Below are 22,028 nucleotides of genomic sequence, written 5' to 3'. Positions count from 1 at the left end.
ACAAAAACAACGGCAAGAAAGTCACAAATCTCACCAAACAAGGCATGAAAATAGACTCAACAATAACTTCTGTGTTTAATGTACATTCTCGCTTTACCAAATTACTTTCTAAAGTATTTATAAGTGTACAAGATCTGTAATATAAACCAACTCAATAATTAGTAGAAAATAAAGTGACGTACAGATCACAGTGTGATGTATTCCACAGCACACCTAGCACACCTAGCACCCCAGCACACCTAGCACACCTAGCACACCCAGCACACCTAGCACACCCAGCACACCCAGCACACCTAGCACACCTAGCACCCCCAGCACACCTAGCACATCTAGCACCCCAGCACACCTAGCACACCTAGCACCCCCAGCACACCTAGCACACCTAGCACCCCAGCACCCCCAGCACACCTAGCACACCTAGAACCCCAGCACACCTAGCACACCTAGCACACCCAGCACACCTAGCACACCCAGCACACCCAGCACACCTAGCACACCTAGCACCCCCAGCACCCCTAGCACACCTAGCACCCCCAGCACACCTAGCACACCTAGCACACCTAGCACCCCAGCACACCTAGCACACCTAGCACACCCAGCACACCTAGCACACCCAACACACCTAGCACACCCAGCACACCTAGCACACCCAGCACACCTAGCACACCTAGCACACCCAGCACACCTAGCACACCTAGCACCCCCAGCACACCTAGCACACCTAGCACCCCCAGCACACCTAGCACACCTAGCACACCCAGCACACCTAGCACCCCCAGCACACCTAGCACCCCCAGCACACCTAGCACACCCAGCACACCTAGCACCCCCAGCACACCTAGCACACCTAGCACCCCAGCACACCTAGCACATCTCGCACCCCCAGCACACCTAGCACACCTTGGAAACCTAGCACACCTAGCACACCTAGCACCCCCAGCACACCTAGCACACCTAGCACACCTAGCACCCCAGCACACCTAGCACACCTAGCACACCTAGCCCACCTAGCACCCCAGCACACCGAGCACACCTAGCACACCTAGCACACCCAGCACACCTAGCACCCCCAGCACACCTAGCACACCTAGCACACCTAGCACACCTAGCACCCCAGCACACCTAGCACACCTAGCACACCTAGCACACCTAGCACACCTAGCTCACCTAGCACCCCAGCACACCTAGCATACCTAGCACCCCCAGCACACCTAGCACACCTAGCACACCTAGCACCCCAGCACACCTACCACACCTAGCACACCTAGCACACCTAGCACACCCAGCACACCTAGCACACCAAGCACACCTAGCACACCTAGCACCCCAGCACACCTAGCACACCTAGCACACCTAGCACACCTAGCACACCTAGCTCACCTAGCACCCCAGCACACCTAGCACACCTAGCACACCCAGCACACCTAGCACACCAAGCACCCCCAGCACCCCCAGCACACCTAGCACACCTAGCACCCCCAGCACACCTAGCACACCTAGCACACCTAGCACCCCCAGCACCCCAGCACACCTAGCACACCTAGCACACCTAGCACACCTAGCACACCCAGCACACCTAGCACCCCAGCACACCTAGCACACCTAGCACACCCAGCACACCTAGCACACCTAGCACACCCAGCACACCTAGCACACCCAGCACACCTAGCACACCCAGCACACCTAGCACACCTAGCACACCTAGCACACCCAGCACACCTAGCACACCCAGCACACCTAGTACACCTAGCACACCTAGCACACCTAGCACACCCAGCACACCTAGCACACCCAGCACACCTAGCACACCCAGCACACCTAGCACACCCAGCACACCTAGCACACCCAGCACACCTAGCACACCCAGCACACCCAGCACACCTAGCACACCTAGCACACCCAGCACACCTAGCACACCCAGCACACCCAGCACACCTAGCACCCCCAGCACACCCAGCACACCTAGCACACCCAGCACACCTAGCACACCCAGCACACCTCGCACACCCAGCACACCCAGCACACCTAGCACACCCAGCACACCCAGCACACCTAGCACAACCAGCACACCTAGCACACCCAGCACACCTAGCACACCCAGCACACCTCGCACATCCAGCACACCTAGCACACCCAGCACACCCAGCTCACCTAGCACCCCCAGCACACCTAGCACACCCAGCACACCTAGCACACCCAGCACACCTAGCACACCTAGCACACCCAGCACACCTAGCACACCTAGCACACCTAGCACACCCAGCACACCTAGCACACCCAGCACACCTAGCACACCCAGCACACCTAGCACACCCTGCACACCCAGCACACCTAGCACCCCCAGCACACCTAGCACACCCAGCACACCTAGCACACCTAGCACACCCAGCACACCTCGCACACCCAGCACACCTCGCACACCCAGCACATCTAGCACACCCAGCACACCTAGCACACCCAGCACACCTAGCACACCCGGCACACCGAGCACACCTAGCACACCTAGCACACCTAGCACACCCAGCACACCTAGCACACCCAGCACACCTAGCACACCCAGCACACCTAGCACCCCCAGCACACCTAGCACACCTAGCACACCCAGCACACCTAGCACACCCAGCACACCTAGCACACCCAGCACACCTAGCGCACCCAGCACACCTAGCACACCCAGCACACCTAGCACACCCAGCACACCTAGCGCACCCAGCACACCTAGCACACCCAGCACATCTAATATACTGGAGTAAAGATACCTAACGTATGTCTTGTTTATTCATGTCGTGGCAGCATGTCACTCTGAAGATGACTCTTGTCGAACCCTAATGTATAACAGTTCTCTGAGGGGGGAGGGGGGGGAGGGCGTGGCAAACAGCAAACACGTATATATTCTGGAAATAAGTCACTCTGTTTGACTTTTTTGGGTTATCCCAGGTTCTCTACACATATGCTGCTATGTATGATAATTCTATGTAACTGTATTTGTGTATACCTGAATAAACTTACTTACTTACATAAGACAAACCTCATTATTGTAGTCATGTGTGGCAGGTATAAAGCAAGGTAACTGGAGGTATGTACAGTAGTGTACATATGACTGGGACAATGATGACAAAAGACATTTTGAGAATTAATGTGTACTTGAAAAATACTCGGCAATGATATGATAGATAATTAATTTAATAAGAGATATGACTACCCTTTCCTTTGGCATAGAATCGATAAGTGTTGAGCAAACACATTTTGGCAAATTCTGCGTTTGGTTACTGACCACAGATTGTCAACTGGGTTGAGGTCAAGAGAGTTTCCAGGCGGAAATCTAAACACATATGCAGTATAATGTGATCCTTTATTGACTACGTTTCGCCCACACAGTGGGCTTTTTCAAGTCACAAACAGAGTTTCCAGGTATTCAGTTTAGAACGCTTGGCTCACTCTCTTCAAAGAATGTCAGAATTTTTCAGTCTGTATTTGACTGAAGAAGTCTACTGTGTAGGTCAAACGTTTAGGAATAAAGATACCTAATTACTGCGGATGTCTTACTTATTAGCTTGTCAGTACTTTATAACATTATCATATTCTCGTGACTACACAAGCTGAGGAGACCACTATCCTCTCCACTACCCACCCCGGTGGCACTGCTCGCAGTTGTCTCCACTACCCACCCCAATAACACTGCTAGCAGATCCTCTCCACCACCCACCCCGTGACACTGCTCGCAGTCGTCTCCACTACTCACCCCATAACACTGCTAGCAGATCCTCTCCACCACCCACCCCCATAACACTTCTAGCAGATCCTCTCTACGACCCACCCCGTGACACTGCTCGCAGTCGTCTCCACTACTCACCCCCATAACACTGCTAGCAGATCCTCTCCACCACCCACCCCCATAACACTTCTAGCAGATCCTCTCTACGACCCACCCCGTGACACTGCTCGCAGTCGTCTCCACCACCCACCCCATAACACTGCTAGCAGATCCTCTCCATTACCCACCCCGGTGACACTGCTTGCAGTCATCTCCATTACCCACTCCAGTGACATGCTAGCATATCTTCTCCACTACCCAGCCCATTGACACTGCTTGCAGATAAGGAGTGTAATATAATTTGGCTTGATCGATATAAAATATTTTACCACCAGATGTCTTACCGACACTGCAGATTCATTACAATAGAAGTTCTGCCTCACCTTCACAGGTCCTACAAAAGGAGTCTTCAATGTGTGTATGACTGTGTCCTGGTTTAAAAGAACGAACATAAGTTACAGTTGTACATGGATGGTATACAATACTGACAAGATGAACCATTAGACACAAGTATCTGGGTATCTTTATTTGTAGGTGCTTCGCCATCCAGTGGCTTTATCAATACAAATTCAAAGACATAATGGGAAGACTTTAGAACTATATACAAAAGAAGAGGTAATCAGTCCCTCAACCCTGAATTTGTACTGATAAAGCCACTGGATGGCGAAATGTCTACAAATAAATATAGCCAGATGTTGCATTTGTGTCTAATTCTTCATAAGTTATAGTACCAGTAACTTATTGCCAGTATATATAGCCACTATATATATATATAGCCTTTATATATATAGGACAGCTGGCCTATATATACTGGCTCCTTCTCTTTTTTCATCATCTGACTAAGACCTGCGTCAGGAAACATTTGTCCTGTTTCCTGACGAAACTTACCTAACCTCCTTTCTGTCAGTGTGACTTTGTAAATGGTCCAAGTCTGACCGAAATGTCGTCGTAAGCTCCTTTCCCCTATGTGCGGGTTATTTGTGTTTAGTTTTTTATAGTTATCATAGGTATTGCCTCAGGGTATCTTGGGGCCTTGCAGATCTCTGTAAATATATATATTGATTCGTTGACTTTGACTTAATATGCAAAATGGCGTTGGTTGGTGTGTCTTCCTACATCGTCAAGCCCGACCACAAGTTTCTGGGTATCTTAAACACTGTCTTGGTTATTCCCAGATGTCCACACATAGAAGAGTTCCCGGCTATACTAAGTACTTGCCCACGAAAACATTGTGATACTTCAATCTTGCTTAATATTCTTCAGGTCAATAACCCACTCCTCTTACCAGAGTTAGTAGAGTCCTTCACGAGAATTCCATTTTCGTCTAATATGGATGAGGGGAAAGTGACACTACTGATTTTAATACTGCAATCATGAAGACGTCGTTAATGATGCTCCTCCATGAACGTCAATCACTCAGGCAAGAAGACGAGAGTATCTGGCATTTCTGCAACCACATAACAGGAAGTTACATGGTTGCAGATTTTTTTATTGGAATCATGATGTCTTGGCCGGATGCTATCGTCAAACATCAGTACAAAGCTGAGTCTAAACCCTATAGTGAAAGTTTAACATTCTCACTGGAAGTGAGAATGTTAACTCGTGTTGCAACATTCACTGGAAGAAGTTTAGGCACTATAGCCATTGTTTCATCCATATTAAAATCAGTACGCATTTATGAATCAGCCAATGGTTATTAAACTCCTGACATCGTTACCATTTGACAACAATGCATTCGTCAGGATGGGGGGAAGGGACTCTTACCTGACACACCTACCATCTTGGGGACTTACCTGACACACCTACCATCATGGGGACTTACCTGACACACCTACCATCATGGGGACTTACCTGACACACCTACCATCTTGGGGACTTACCTGACACACCTACCATCATGGGGACTTACCTGACACACCTACCATCTTGGGGACTTACCTGACACACCTACCATCATGGGGACTTACCTGACACACCTACCATCTTGGGGACTTACCTGACACACCTACCATCATGGGGACTTACCTGACACACCTACCATCATGGGGACTTACCTGACACACCTACCATCATGGGGACTTACCTGACACACCTACCATCATGGGGACTTACCTGACACACCTACCATCATGGGGACTTACCACCTGACACACCTACCATCATGGGGACTTACCTGACACACCTATGGGGACCATACATCATGGGGACTTACCTGACACACCTACCATCATGGGGACTTACCTGACACACCTACCATCATGGGACTTACCTGACACACCTACCATCATGGGGACTTACCTGACACACCTACCATCATGGGGACTTACCTGACACACCTACCATCATGGGGACTTACCTGACATACCTTCCATCATGGGGACTTACCTGACACACCTACCATCATGGGGACTTACCTGACACACCTACCATCATGGGGACTCACCTGACACACCTACCATCATGGGGACTTACCTGACACACCTACCATCATGGGGACTTACCTGACACACCTTCCATCATGGGGACTTACCTGACACACCTACCATCATGGGGACTTACCTGACACACCTACCATCATGGGGACTCACCTGACAGAACTATCATCGTGTAAAAATAATTATACTGACTCTTTACAAAGAGGTTTAGTGATACAGAGATTACTGCACCACCATGTCTCCCCTCACCACCATGTCTCCCCTCACCACCATGTCTCCCCTCACCACCATGTCTCCCCTCACCACCATGTCTCCCCTCACCACCATGTCTCCCCTCACCACCATGTCTCCCCTCACCACCATGTCTCCCCTCACCACCATGTCTCCCCTCACCACCATGTCTCCCCTCACCACCATGTCTCCCCTCACCACCATGTCTCCCCTCACCACCATGTCTCCCCTCACCACCATGTCTCCCCTCACCACCATGTCTCCCCTCACCACCATGTCTCCCCTCACCACCATGTCTCCTCTCACCACCATGTCTCCCCTCGCCACCATGTCTCCCCTCACCACCATGTCTCCCCTCACCACCATGTCTCCCCTCACCACCATGTCTCCCCTCACCACCATGTCTCCCCTCACCACCATGTCTCCCCTCACCACCATGTCTCCTCTCACCACCATGTCTCCCCTCGCCACCATGTCTCCCCTCACCACCATGTCTCCCCTCACCACCATGTCTCCCCTCACCACCATGTCTCCCCTCACCACCATGTCTCCCCTCACCACCATGTCTCCCCTCACCACCATGTCTCCCCTCACCACCATGTCTCCCCTCACCACCATGTCTCCCGTCACCATGTCCCCCGTCACCACCATGTCTCCCGTCACCACCATGTCTCCCGTCACCACCATGTCTCCTGCCACCACCATGTCTCCAGTCTCTACATGTCTCCCGTCACCACCATGTCTCCTGCCATCACCATATCTCCCGTCACCACCATGTCTCCCGTCACCACCATGTCTCCCGTCACCACTATGTCTCCCGTCACCACCATGTCTCCCGTCACCACCATGTCTCCCGTCACCACCAAGTCTCCTCTCACCACCATGTCTCCCCTCACCACCATGTCTCCCCTCACCACCATGTCTCCCCTCACCACCATGTTTCCCCTCACCACCATGTCTCCCCTCACCACCATGTCTCCCCTCACCACCATGTCTCCCCTCACCACCATGTCTCCTCTCACCACCATGTCTCCTCTCGCCACCATGTCTTCCCTCACCACCATGTCTCCCCTCACCACCATGTCTCCCCTCACCACCATGTCTCCCCTCACCACCATGTCTCCCCTCACCACCATGTCTCCCCTCGCCACCATGTCTCCCCTCACCACCATGTCTCCCCTCGCCACCATGTCTCCCCTCGCCACCATGTCTCCCCTCACCACCATGTCTCCCGTCACCACCATGTCTCCCGTCACCACCATGTCTCCCGTCACCACCATGTCTCCTCTCACCACCATGTCTCCCGTCACCACCATGTCTCCCCTCACCACCATGTTTCCCCTCACCACCATGTCTCCCCTCACCACCATGTCTCCTCTCACCACCATGTCTCCCCTCGCCACCATGTCTCCCGTCACCACCATGTCTCCCGTCACCACCATGTCTCCCCTCACCACCATGTCTCCCGTCACCACCAAGCCTCCCGTCACCACCATGTCTCCCGTCACCACCATGTGTCCCGTCCCCACCATGTCTCCCGTCATACATTATGGTTGAGATAACTGCAGGGGCGTCGTAAAGGGGGGGCGGCCGCCCCGGGTAACACCATTTAGGGGGTGACACCACAGAGCCTCTAAAGAAAGTTACTCTAATACACTGTCCTAAACAGTGCTGCAGCAACATAAGAGAAGAATCCTTCGTTTCTATTCAGCCTAGTATATATTAACAAAGTACAAATAGGCCTATATAAGGAAAATCATTGCTTTTGATGATGTGATAGATGGTTTTGCATAATTGAAGGCAAGGAAATTTAAGATTAGATTCACTGAGATGTTACGTGAACTCAAAGTCAAATCAGAACTTGTGTTTCTCTGATATTGCAATGTTTTTCTTTATTTTTTAAGTTTTTTTTTTTTTTGCATTGTTGAAGATGAATAAATGTAGGATCTGTCGCCTGTACTTAAAGTGGTATTTGAGTTTCTTTCCTCAATATTACTCCGATTATTTATTTTATCATTAATAAAGCTGAGAAGTATTCTCTTATTTAGTTTATGGCTCTTAAATCTTCTCATTGTTGAACATTTGTCGCTGGTCATGTAGTAGTGACGTAACTGGAGTTTACTCCCCCCCCCCGCCTCCCCCCCCCCCCCCGCTCTAGAATTTCACCAAAAATTCTGCCCCGGGTGACACCAACTCGAGCGACGCCTCTGGATAACTGTCCTCTGATATCCCTAGGATACCCTGCAGCTATAAACAGAATGTTCTGGCGTCCCTCAGTTGACACGGCAACATCTCTCTCTAAAGAATAAACGATGGTGTAAGCCAAAAGGTAAGGTGAAAGATACTCCGTATACTGGTAGTGAGAAAGATGCTACATACACTGGTAGTGAGAAAGATGCTACATACACTGGTAGTGAGAAAGATGCTACATACACTGGTAGTGAGAAAGATGCTACATACACTGGTAGTGAGAAAGATGCTACATACACTGGTAGTGAGAAAGATGCTACATACACTGGTAGTGAGAAAGATGCTACATACACTGGTAGTGAGAAAGATGCTACATACACTGGTAGTGAGAAAGATGCTACATACACTGGTAGTGAGAAAGATGCTACATACACTGGTAGTGAGAAAGATGCTACATACACTGGTAGTGAGAAAGATGCTACATACACTGGTAGTGAGAAAGATGCTACATACACTGGTAGTGAGAAAGATGCTACATACACTGGTAGTGAGAAAGATGCTACATACACTGGTAGTGAGAAAGATGCTACATACACTGGTAGTGAGAAAGATGCTACATACACTGGTAGTGAGAAAGATGCTACATACACTGGTAGTGAGAAAGATGCTACATACACTGGTAGTGAGAAAGATGCTACATACACTGGTAGTGAGAAAGATGCTACATACACTGGTAGTGAGAAAGATGCTACATACACTGGTAGTGAGAAAGATGCTACATACACTGGTAGTGAGAAAGATGCTACATACACTGGTAGTGAGAAAGATGCTACATACACTGGTAGTGAGAGAGATGCTACATACACTGGTAGTGAGAAAGATGCTACATACACTGGTAGTGAGAAAGATGCTACATACACTGGTAGTGAGAAAGATGCTACATACACTGGTAGTGAGAAAGATGCTACATACACTGGTAGTGAGAGAGATGCTACATACACTGGTAGTGAGAAAGATGCTACATACACTGGTAGTGAGAAAGATGCTACATACACTGGTAGTGAGAAAGATGCTACATACACTGGTAGTGAGAAAGATGCTACATACACTGGTAGTGAGAAAGATGCTACATACACTGGTAGTGAGAGAGATGCTACATACACTGGTAGTGAGAAAGATACTGTTTGGGTACTCTGACAGCGACATTATGTTTGCAGTAAAACCTATATTACAAGGTTTCGCCCAGGACAAACTGCCCTGACTATCAACATTATTTTCCATAGGCCTAAAGTGGACGTTACCATACACAAATAACCCGCACATACAGGAGAAAGAAGCTTACGACGACGTTTCGGACAGACTTGGACCATTGACTAGTCAATGACTAGTCACGATGTTGCGCATTTTTGTTCTCTGTGGACGTTGCTGTCACAAGCAGCCAGCCATCCCATCAGAGACATCAACATACCTCACAGCCCCAAGACTACCACTGCTACCGAGATTTGCAGTATTCCGCATGGAGAATGTAGTAAAGTGTACATCGGTGAGACGGGGCGCAACCTAGACTAGCCTGCCGGGACACAAACATGCTCACGGGATAGACGTATAGAGGAATGCGTGAGTCGTTGAGCGCAATGTGAGCTCATACGTCATGGACTCTGAAATAACACCCCACCCGGGAAGAAGATGAGACCATATGCAGGATTTTGGAAGCAGTCATTTATCATTCAGCCAATGCTATCGAACAAAAACAAGGGAATATATGCAGTAGCTGTGACTAGCAGGTCTCTGTGCGCATACAAAACAAACAAAATATTTATCAGGGACCTGCCGCCTGCTCCTTCCCTCCGCCACGCACAACGTGACTTAAAACATACATATTGCATGACTTCTCTCTCTCTCTCTCTCTCTCTCTCTCTCTCTCTCTCTCTCTCTCTCTCTCTCTCTCTCTCTCTCTCTCTCTCGCTTTCTTCTCATAACCTCACGGGTCACCTCACTTGTGTCTCACACAGCGTCTTTCTTACCACAAGAGTATGTCACACAAGAGTTGTCACCAAGCTTTCATGTCTCACCAGTGACATTACCACAGACACAACAACAAGGCAGAAACTCAACTAGCAACACTCACAAGCCAGAAACTCAACTAACAACACTACTCACAATAAAGCAGAAACTCAACTGGCAACACTACTCACAAGGCAGAAACTCAACTAGCAACTAACAACACAACTTAAGACAAGGACAATCCTCTCACATCATGAATGCCAGTACCTCTGTTACAAGTCTCGCACTACTAGCTCCCGTTACAAGTAACAGTCAATAAGAGACACAAGTATAACAAGGAAAGCAGTCAGACGCAGAACTAACTTGCGTAATTCACACACTAAATCTTTCCTTCGCCAGATCACTCTACACAATATTTACAAACGAACAAAGGAACACAAACACACACAGTGAACACAAAGTATTACAAAGAGCCAGCGGTTACAGTATGATACATACTAGATGAGGGTCTATAGGACCATCACAGACTGGTTAATCAAAACTAGTCCCTCACCCCGTTCCTTCCTAAGAAGTCAGAATACCCCAGCACACGGTGGCAGTCAGCAGGTGATCCAGGATTGTATACTATGTCTCAGCTTACGCTGATTCCAGCTGGTTGAGGTGATTACAGGAATGTGGTTGGTTTTGTGTCTGCCGGATAAATACATACATAATCGGAGCACACAACACACGTACACTCACAAACATATAGACATGCATATTAACAAACACAAGCACATGTACATTTATATAAACACATAGATGCAGACACACATACATAAATACATACACACATCTACACACATATAGTATACATGAACACATGCATGCCTACATAAAAACAAGCTAACACACATACACGCAAGACATATACATACACACAAGGTAGTAAAGCTGGTGGTAGTGGTAGTTAGACTGCTGATAGTGCTAATTAGGCAGGTGATAGTTGTAGCTAGGCAGGTGAAAGTGGTAGTCAGGTTGGTGCCAGTGGTAGTGAGACTGGTGACAGTCTTAGTGATGCTGATGACACTGTTAATTGTACTGGTGAGAGTGATAGGCTGGTGATAGTGGTAGTGAGGCTGATGATTGAGGTATTGATGATGTGATAGTGGAAGTCAGGCTGGTGATAATGGTAGTCAAGCTGGTGATAGTGGTAGTGAGGCTGGTGTTAGTGATAATAAGGCTGGTGATAGTGGTAGTTAGGCTGATGATTGAGGTATTGATGATGTGATAGTGGAAGTCAGGCTGGTGATAATGGTAGTCAAGCTGGTGATAGTGGTAGTGAGGCTGGTGTTAGTGATAATAAGGCTGGTGATAGTGGTAGTGAGGCTGATGATTGAGGTATTGATGATGTGATAGTGGAAGTCAGGCTGGTGATAATGGTAGTCAAGCTGGTGATAGTGGTAGTGAGACTGGTGTTAGTGATAATAAGGCTGGTGATAGTGGTAGTTAGGCTGATGATTGAGGTATTGATGATGTGATAGTGGAAGTCAGGCTGGTGATAATGGTAGTCAAGCTGGTGATAGTGGTAGTGAGGCTGGTGTTAGTGATAATAAGGCTGGTGATAGTGGTAGTTAGGCTGATGATTGAGGTATTGATGATGTGATAGTGGAAGTCAGGCTGGTGATAATGGTAGTCAAGCTGGTGATAGTGGTAGTGAGGCTGGTGTTAGTGATAATAAGGCTGGTGATAGTGGTAGTTAGGCTGATGATTGAGGTATTGATGATGTGATAGTGGTAGTCAGGCTGGTGATAATGGTAGTCAAGCTGGTGATAGTGGTAGTGAGACTGGTTATGGTGGTAGCGATGGTGGTGATAGTTGTAGTGATGTTGGTGATAGTGGTAGTGATTGTAGTGTTAGTAGTTATGTAGTTGTAGTGGTGGTGATAGTGGAAGTGGTAAATGGTTACAGTGGTAGATATCGGTGACAGTAACATGTGTTAGTGGTAATGTTGGTAGTAACAAATGATAGTGACGGATGATGGTGATAGCTGTAGTGACTAATGTAACTAGCATTGGTGGTGATAGTGGTGGTGGTGGTAGTAGTGATAGTGGTGGTAGTGGTGGTGGTAGTGGTGGTAGTGGTGGTGGTAGTGGTGGTAGTGGTGGTGGTAGTGGTGGTAGTGGTGGTGGTAGTGGTGGTAGTAGTGATAGTGGTGGTAGTGGTGGTGGTAGTGGTGGTAGTGGTGGCAGTGGTGGTGGTAGTGGTGGTAGTGGTGGTGGTAGTGGTGGTAGTGGTGGTGGTAGTGGTGGTAGTGGTGGTGGTAGTGGTGGTAGTAGTAGTAGTGGTGGTAGTGGTGTTGGTAGTGGTGGTGGTAGTGGTGGTGGTAGTGGTGGTAGTGGTGGTGGTAGTGGTGGTAGTAGTGATAGTGGTGGTAGTGGTGGTGGTAGTGGTGGTAGTGGTGGTGGTAGTGGTGGTAGTGGTGGTGGTAGTGGTGGTAGTGGTGGTGGTAGTGGTGGTAGTAGTAGTAGTGGTGGTAGTGGTGTTGGTAGTGGTGGTGGTAGTGGTGGTGGTAGTGGTGGTAGTGGTGGTGGTAGTGGTGGTAGTAGTGATAGTGGTGGTAGTGGTGGTGGTAGTGGTGGTAGTGGTGGTGGTAGTGGTGGTAGTGGTGGTGGTAGTGGTGGTAGTGGTGGTGGTAGTGGTGGTAGTAGTAGTAGTGGTGGTAGTGGTGTTGGTAGTGGTGGTGGTAGTGGTGGTGGTAGTGGTGGTAGTGGTGGTGGTAGTGGTGGCGTTAGTGGTGGTGGTTATGGTGGTAGTAGTAGCGGTGGTGGTAGTGGTGGTAATGGTGGTGGCAGTGTTGGTAGTGGTGATAGTAGTGGTGGTGGTGATAGTGGTGGTGGTAGTGGTGGTGGTAGTGGTGGTGGTAGTAGTGGTGGTGGAAGTGGTGGTGGCAGTGGTGGTGGTAGTAGTGGTAGTGGTGGTGGTAGTGGTGATAGTGGTGGTAGTGGTGGTGGTGGTAGTGGTGGTGGTAGTGGTGGTAGTTATGGTGTTAGTGGTGGTGGTAGTGGTGGTAATGGTGGTGGCAGTGGTGGTAGTGGGGGTAGTAGTGGGGGTGGTAGTGGTGGTGGTAGTGGTGGTAGTGGTGGCGTTAGTGGTGGTAGTTATGGTGTTAGTGGTGGTGGTAGTGGTGGTAATGGTGGTGGCAGTGGTGGTAGTGGTGATAGTAGTGGTGGTGGTAGTGGTGGTAGTGGTGGTGGTGGTGGTGGTGGTGGTAGTGGTGGTGGTAGTGGTGGTAGTGGTGGTGGTGGTAGTGGTGGTGGTAGTGGTGGTGGTAGTGGTGGTAGTGGTGGTGGTAGTGGTGGTGGTAGTAGTGGTGGTGGTAGTGGTGGTGGTAGTGGTGGTGGCGGTAGTGGTGGTGGTAGTGGTGGTAGTGGTGGTGGTAGTGGTGGTAGAGGCGGTGGTAGTGGTGGTAGTGGTGGTGGTAGTGATGGTAGTGGTAGTAGTGGTGGTAGTAGTGGTGGTGGTAGTGGTGGTGGTAGTGGTGGTGGTAGTGGTGGTGGTAGTGGTGGTGGTAGTGGTGGTGGTAGTGGTGGTGGTAGTGGTGGTGGTAGTGGTGGTGGTTATGGTGGTAGTGGTGGTGGTAGTGGTGGTGGTAGTGGTGGTGGAAGTGGTGGTAATGGTGGTGGCAGTGGTGGTAGTGGTGGTGGTGGTGGTGGTAGTGGTGGTGGTGGTAGTGGTGGTAGTGGTGGTGGTGGTAGTGGTGGTGGTAGTGGTGGTGGTAGTGGTGGTAGTGGTGGTGGTAGTGGTGGTGGTAGTGGTGGTGGTAGTGGTGGTGGTGGTAGTGGTGGTAGTAGTGGTGGTGGTAGTGGTGGTGGTGGTAGTGGTGGTGGTAGTGGTGGTGGTAGTGGTGGTGGTGGTAGTGGTGGTGGTAGTGGTGGTGGCAGGGGTAGTGGTGGTAGTGGTGCTAGTGGTGGTAGTGGTGGTGGTAATGGTGGTGGTGGTAGTAGTGGTAGCGGTGGTGGCAGTGGTGGTGATAGTGATGGTAGTGGTGGTAGTGTTGGTAGTGGTGGTGGTAGTGGTGGTGAAAGTGGTGGTGGTGGTAGTGGTGGTGGTGGTAGGGGGGTGGTAGGGGGTGGTAGAGATGGTGGTAGTAGTGATAGTGGTGGTATTGGTGGTGGTATTGGTGGTGGTAGTAGTGGTGGTAGTGGTGGTGGTAGTGGTGGTGGTAGTGGTGGTAGTGGTGGTGGTGGTGGTGGCGGCAGTGGTGGTAGTTGTGATGGAAGTGGTGGTGGTAGTGGTGGTGGTAGCTGTGGTGGTAGTTGTGGTGGTAGTTGTGATGGTAGTGGTGGTGGTGGTGGTGGTAGTGGTGGTGGTGGTGGTATTGGTGGTGATAGTGGTGGTAGTTGTGATGGTAGTGGTGGTGGTGGTGGTGGTGGTGGTGGTAGTGGTGATGGTAGTGGTAGTGGTGGTAGTGGTGGTAATGGTGGTAGTGGTGGAAGTGGTGGTGGTAGTGGAGGTAGTGGTGGTAGTAGTGGTGGTTGTAGTGGTGGTGGTAGTATTGATGGTAGTGGTGGTGGTAGTGGAGGTAGGGGTGATGGTAATGGTGGTAGTGGTGGTAGTGGTGGTAGTGGTGGTAGTGGTGATGGTAGTGGTGGTAGTGGTGGTGGTAGTGGTGATAGTGGTGATGGTAGTGGTGGAAGCGGTGGTAGTGGCGGTAGCAGTGGTGGTAGTGGTGGTGGTAGTGCTGGTAGTGGCGGTAGTAGTGGTGGTAGTGGTAATAGTTGCGGTAGTAGTGGTGGTAGTGGTGGTGGTAGTGGTGGTAGTGGTAGTGGTGGAAGTAGTGGTGGTAGTGATGGTAGTGGTGGTGGTAGTGGTGGTAGTAGTGGTGGTAGTGGCGGTAGTAGTGGTGGTAGTGGTGGTAGTGGCGGTAGTAGTGGAGGTAGTGGCGGTAGTAGTGGTGGTAGTTGTGGAAGTGGTGGTAGTAGTGGTGGTGGTAGTGGTGGTAGTGGTGGTAGTGGCGGTAGTAGTGGTGGTAATGGTGGTAGTGGCGGTAGTGGTGGTGGTAGTGGTGGAAGTAGTGGTGGTAGTGGTGGTGGTAACGGTGGTAGTGGTGGTGGTAGTGGTGGTAGTGGCGGTAGTAGTGGTGGTAGTGGTGGTAGTGGTGGTAGTGGCGGTAGTAGTGGTGGTAGTGGCGGTAGTGGTGGTAGTAGTGGTAGTAGTGGTGGTAGTGGTGGTAGTAGTGGTGGTAGTGGTGGTAGTAGTGGTACTAGTGGTGGTAGTGGTGGTAGTTGCGGTAGTAGTGGCGGTAGTAGTGGTGGTAGTGGTGGTAGTGGTGGTAGTGGTGGTAGTGGTGGTAGTAGTGGTGGTAGTGGTGGTAGTGGTGGTAGTAGTGGTAGTAGTGGTGGTAGTGGTGGTAGTGGTGGTGGTAGTGGTGGTAGTGGTGGTAGTGGTGGTAGTAGTGGTGGTAGTGGTGGTAGTGGTGGTAGTAGTGGTAGTAGTGGTGGTAGTGGTGGTAGTGGCGGTAGTAGTGGTGGTAGTGGCGGTAGTAATGGTGGTAGTGGTGGTAGTGGCGGTAGTAGTGGTGGTAGTGGTGGTAGTGGTGGTAGTAGTGGTGGTAGTGGTGGTAGTAGTAGTGGTAGTGGTGGTAGTGGGGGTAGTGGTTGTAGTAGTGGTGGTAGTGGTGGTAGTGTTGGTGGTAGTGGTGGTAGTAGTGGTGGTAGTGGTAGTAGTGGTGGTAGTGGTGGTAGTGGTGGTAGTGGTGGTAGTGGTGGTGGTAGTGGCGGTAGTGGTGGTAGTAGTGGTAGTAGTAGTGGTAGTAGTGGTAGTAGTAGTGGTAGTGGTGGTAGTAGTGGTAGTAGTAGTGGTAGTAGTGGCGGTAGTAGTGGTAGTAGTAGTAGTAGTGGTGGTAGTAGTGGTAGTAGTAGTGGTAGTAGTAGTAGTGGTGGTAGTAGTGGTAGTAGTAGTGGTAGTAGTGGTAGTAGTAGTGGTAGTGGTGGTAGTAGTAGTGGTGGTAGTGGTGGTACTGGTGGTAGTAGTGGTGGTAGTAGTGGTAGTAGTAGTGGTAGTAGTGGTGGTAGTGGTGGTAGTGGTGGTAGTAGTGGTGGTAGTAGTGGTAGTAGTAGTGGTGGTAGTAGTGGTAGTAGTGGTAGTAGTAGTGGTGGTAGTGGTGGTAGTAGTGGTAGTAGTGGTAATAGTAGTGGTAGTAGTGGTAGTAGTGGTGGTAGTAGTGGTGGTAGTGGTGGTAGTGGTGGTAGTAGTGGTGGTAGTGGTGGTAGTGGTGGTAGTGGTGGTAGTGGTGGAAGTAGTGGTGGTAGTGGTAGTGGTGGTAGTGGTGGTAGTGGTGGTAGTGGTGGTAGTAGTGGTAGTAGTGGTAGTAGTGATAGTAGTGGTAGTAGTGGTGGTAGTGGTGGTAGTAGTGGTGGTAGTGCTGGTAGTAGTGGTAGTGGTGGTAGTAGTGGTAGTAGTGGTGGTAACTTACCTCAGCGTGGAGACCAGGATCCCTCAACTGTAACATACAGGTAAACAAACAATAAACATTTCAGTGTAAACATTCAATAATAAGGACTCAAGCCATAATATAAACGTCTAAATCTACGTCTAATTGTGCAGCTAAACGTCTAAATTATATATATATATATATATATATATATATATATATATATATATATATATATATATACATATAAACATTCCTCTAACTATATAACTAGAACCATCTAAACATTAATGATGCAACAATTATATAGGGAAAAATATTATAGACTCATTCACATGAACATCTATACACAGTAATGCAATTATAGTCACATAGAGGTGTTTAATTTATATAAACATCCTCAGAGATTACTATATAAATGTTGAAATATATGTTAAAGTCGTAACAGTACATAATAATAATAATAATAATAATAATAATAATAATAATAATAATAATAATAATAATAATAATTAATAATAATAATAAAATAATAATAATAATAATAATAATAATAATAATAATAATAATAATAATTAATAATAATAATAATAATAATAATAATAATAATAATAATAATAATAATTAATAATAATAATAAAATAATAATAATAATAATAATAATAATAATAATAATAATAATAATAATAATAATTAATAATAATAATAATAATAATAATAATAATAATAATAATAATAATAATAATAATAATTAATAATAATAATAAAATAATAATAATAATAATAATAATAATAATTAATAATAATAATAATAATAATAATAATAATAATAAAATATTAATAATAGTAATAATAATAATAATAATAATAATAATAATAATAATTAATAATATTAACAATAAATATAATAATAATAATAATAATAATGATAATAATAATAATAATAAATAATAATAGTAAAATAATAATAATAATAATAATAATAATAATAATAATAATAATAATAATAATAATAATTAATAATTAATAATAATAATAATAATAATAATAATAATAATAATAATAATAATAATTAATAATAATAATAAAATAATAATAATAATAATAATAATAATAATAATAATAATAATAATAATAATAATAATAATAATAATAATAATAATAATAATAATAATAAAATAATAATAATAATAATAATAATAATAATAATAATAGTAATAATAATAATAATAATAATAATAATAATAATAATAATAATAATAATAATAAAATAATAATAATAATAATAATAATAATAATAATAATAATAATAATAAAATAATAATAATAATAATAATAATAATAATAATAATAATAATAATAATTATAATAATAGTGCAAATTTACACCTGAACGCACGGCACAACTGAACATGCATCATTATGTAACAACATACATCAACATATAACAACATACATCAACATATAACAACATACATCAACATATAACAACATACATCAACATATAACAACATACATCAACATATAACAACATACATCAACATATAACAACATACATCAACATATAACAACATACATCAACATATAACAACGTACATCAACATATAACAACATACATCAACATATAACAACATACATCAACATATAACAACGTACATCAACATATAACAACATACATCAACATATAACAACATACATCAACATATAACAACATGCATCAACATATAACATCATACATCAACATATAACAACATACATCAACATATAACAACATACATCAACATATAACAACATGCATCAACATATAACATCATACATCAACATATAACAACATACATCAACATATAACAACATACATCAACATATAACAACATGCATCAACATATAACATCATACATCAACATATAACAACATACATCAACATATAACAACATACATCAACATATAACAACATGCATCAACATATAACAACATACATCAACATATAACAGCATACATCAACATATAACATCATACATCAACATATAACAACATACATCAACATATAGCATCATACATCAACATATAACAACATACATCAACATATAACATCATACATCAACATATAACAACATACATCAACATATAACATCATACATCAACATATAACATCATACATCAACATATAACATCATACATCAACATATAACAACATACATCAATATATAACATCATACATCAACATATAACAACATACATCAACATATAACATCATACATCAACATATAACAACATACATCAACATATAACATCATACATCAACATATAACATCATACATCAACATATAACAACATACATCAACATATAACATCATACATCAACATATAACATCATACATCAACATATAACAACAGATATCAACATATAACAACATACATCAACATATAACAACATACATCAACATATAACATCATACATCAACATATAACAACATACATCAATATATAACATCATACATCAACATATAACAACATACATCAACATATAACATCATACATCAACATATAACAACATACATCAACATATAACAACATACATCAGCATATAGCAACATACATCAACATATAACAACATACATCAACATATAACAACATACATCAACATATAACAACATGCATCAACATATAACAACATACATCAACATATAACAACATACATCAACATATAACAACATGCATCAACATATAACAACATACATCAACATATAACAACATACATCAACATATAACAACATACATCAACATATAACAACATACATCAACATATAACAACATACATCAACATATAACAACATACATCAACATATAACAACATACATCAACATATAACATGTAAACACACATAACAACATGCATGAGCATATAACAATATGTAACAACATGCATCAACATGTAACACATTACATGCGTCAATATATAACAACATGTAACAGCATGCATCAACATACAACAGCATATAACATATAACAACATACATCAACATATAACAATATGTAACAACATGTTTCAACATATAACAACATGCATCAACATATAACAACATGCATCAACATATAACAACATGCATCAACATATAACAACATGCATCAACATATAACAACATGCATCAACATATAACAACATGCATCAACATATAACAACATGCATCAACATATAGCAGCATGCAGGCAACATACTTGCTATGTGGTTAAAGAATCACTGCCTAACATACTACATGGTAATATGACGTAGAGGAGCAGGGAAGCCTGCAGCCTTGTTATGATAGAGGAGCACTCAACACTACTTGTACCCACTGGATAAGACGCACACCACTGCTGTAACACTTGTCTGAGAGGGCAACATTTCGCTATTTTGGTAGTGAGAAGTTTTCCATAATACTGTTTGCCTTACTGCCACAGGTGGGGTTTGCCCATCTGTGGCGCTGTCTCCAGCTGCTTCACCTCACCTGTTTCCAGTTAGTCTCCAGCCTCGTGCCCTTGCTGTAGACTGATCAAGACTGAGCACTTCCCATCAAGACTGACAAGACTGAATAATACTGTTAGGCAATAAGACACTATCATGGTAGGATGATAGCCTTGCATGGTAAACCATGATAGTTTTGCATGGTAGACCATGATAGTTTTGCATGGTAGACCATGATAGTTTTGCATGGTAGACCATGATAGTTTTGCATGGTAGACCATGATAGTTTTGCATGGTAGACCATGATAGTTTTGCATTGTAGACCGTGATAGTTTTGCATGGAAGACCATGATAGTTTTGCATGGAAGACCATGATAGTTTTGCATGGTAGACCGTGATAGTTTTCATGGTAGACCATGATAGTTTTGCATGGTAGACCATGATAGTTTTGCATGGAAGACCATGATAGTTTTGCATGGTAGACCATGATAGTTTTGCATGGAAGACCATGATAGTTTTGCATGGTAGACCATGATAGTTTTCATGGTAGACCATGATAGTTTTGCATGGTAGACCATGATAGTTTTGCATGGTAGACCATGATAGTTTTGCATGGTAGACCATGATAGTTTTGCATGGTAGACCATGATAGTTTTCATGGTAGACCATGATAGTTTTGCCATGATAGTTTTCATGGTAGACCATGACCATGATAGTTTTGCATAGACCATGATTTTTGCCTGGTAGACCATGATAGTTTTGCATGGTAGACCATGATAGTTTTGCATGGTAGACCATGATAGTTTTGCATGGTAGACCATGATAGTTTTGCATGGTAGACCATGATAGTTTTGCATGGTAGACCATGATAGTTTTCATGGTAGACCATGATAGTTTTGCATGGTAGACCATGATAGTTTTGCATGGTAGACCATGATAGTTTTGCATGGTAGACCATGATAGTTTTGCATGGTAGACCATGATAGTTTTGCATGGAAGACCATGATAGTTTTGCATGGTAGACCATGATAGTTTTGCATGGTAGACCATGATAGTTTTGCATGGTAGACCATGATAGTTTTGCATGGTAGACCATGATAGTTTTGCATGGTAGACCATGATAGTTTTGCATGGAAGACCATGATAGTTTTGCATGGTAGACCATGATAGTTTTGCATGGTAGACCATGATAGTTTTGCATGGTAGACCATGATAGTTTTGCATGGTAGACCATGATAGTTTTCATGGTAGACCATGATAGTTTTGCATGGTAGACCATGATAGTTTTCATGGTAGACCATGATAGTTTTGCATGGTAGACCATGATAGTTTTGCATGGTAGACCATGATAGTTTTCATGGTAGACCATGATAGTTTTGCATGGTAGACCATGATAGTTTTGCATGGTAGACCATGATAGTTTTCATGGTAGACCATGATAGTTTTGCATGGTAGACCATGATAGTTTTGCATGGTAGACCATGATAGTTTTCATGGTA

General features: G+C 44.9%; 1 protein-coding gene across 2 annotated transcripts in view; it reads right to left on the bottom strand.

The window, feature by feature from the left end:
- The window catches only part of LOC128686347 (uncharacterized), a 204,733-nt gene that overhangs the window by 74,920 nt on the left and 107,785 nt on the right, over positions 1 to 22,028 (bottom strand). Inside the window, exon 2 of one of the 2 annotated variants that reach the window (XM_070085910.1) lies at positions 17,132 to 17,158. The exons of the other annotated variant lie outside the window; for it this stretch is intronic. The gene's annotated coding sequence lies outside the window, so the exon portion shown is untranslated. The remainder of the gene's footprint in view (positions 1 to 17,131; positions 17,159 to 22,028) is intronic. 2 annotated transcript variants of the gene reach the window in all.

The sequence above is a fragment of the Cherax quadricarinatus genome, chromosome 17 (genome assembly GCF_038502225.1).
Source record: "Cherax quadricarinatus isolate ZL_2023a chromosome 17, ASM3850222v1, whole genome shotgun sequence".
NCBI classification, from domain to species: domain Eukaryota; kingdom Metazoa; phylum Arthropoda; class Malacostraca; order Decapoda; family Parastacidae; genus Cherax; species Cherax quadricarinatus.
The sequence above is the reverse complement of the archived record's forward strand: the minus strand, read 5'-3'. Positions and strand labels throughout refer to the sequence as shown.